At 69.8% G+C, this 861-nt stretch overlaps 1 protein-coding gene across 2 annotated transcripts in view; it reads right to left on the bottom strand.

Moving 5' to 3' along the window:
• AP2S1 (adaptor related protein complex 2 subunit sigma 1) overlaps positions 1-861 on the bottom strand; it is a 3,971-nt gene that overhangs the window by 2,791 nt on the left and 319 nt on the right. The window lies entirely within an intron of this gene.

Here is an 861-nt window from a genome sequence, read left to right as displayed (position 1 = left end):
GAAAGGCCACGAGCTCCGTTCTGCTGAGCTGGGAGAAAGGGCTTCCTCAGAGGAAATCCTGACCACAACCCAGCCCAGAGCTGTGTTCGCCACCCCCCTGCTACCCCCACTAGGAACCAGCGGTGGGACCCCCAACGCCTCAACCTCCAGATACTTTGCCCCGTGCACCCAAAGGTCCCATTAGGAAAAAGCCTCCACGGTGCGAGTGCTGGAGGGCATCACACCGGGCACCTCCCAGCTGCAGGAGCCTGGGCACCACGGGTCCGGCAAACCCGTGTCGGGAGATGGACCGAGTCGGCCGCGGGGCCGTCGCTGGCCCTACGCCACGTGCTCCCCTGCTCCTCAGGGCAGCCCGGTAACCCTGCAGAAGGGCTGGAAGGGAGCTCCAGGGCTCATGTCCTGCCCAAGGCAGGATCAGCCCCGTCCCAACCAGCCCAGGCAAACCCAGCGTCAAACCTCCGAGCAACACGACCGTCAGCCCTGACACCGCACCGGGCATCGCCCCCGAACCTGACCCCGGGGAAAGCGGGGGGGGGCCGCGGCTGGCAGCGCCGTCAAAGGCTGTTATCAAGAGATCGCGGCGGAGGCCGTGCCCCTGCTGCAGAGGCGGGCAGCGCCGCCCTGTCCGCGCCACTCTGCGTGGGGCGAAATCCCTGCCTCGCCCCAAACGCAGCATGCGTCGGAGCCTGAGCAGAGGGGCGAGGCCCTCCAGGGTGGACCCCGCGGGGTCGAGTCCCCACGGAGCACGGGCGCAGCCCAGGAGAGGGAAGAGACCCCGTCCTCGGCACCCGCGGCCCGTCCAGGCCACGCGCTGCAGCGTCTCCTCCCCTCCCGTCCCCGTCCCCCTCCCCGCGCCCGCCG

Source organism: Alligator sinensis, unplaced genomic scaffold (assembly GCF_000455745.1).
Source record: "Alligator sinensis unplaced genomic scaffold, ASM45574v1 scaffold107_3, whole genome shotgun sequence".
Lineage (NCBI taxonomy): Eukaryota > Metazoa > Chordata > Crocodylia > Alligatoridae > Alligator > Alligator sinensis.
Note: the sequence above shows the minus strand (reverse complement) of the source record. Positions and strands in the feature narration are given on the sequence as shown.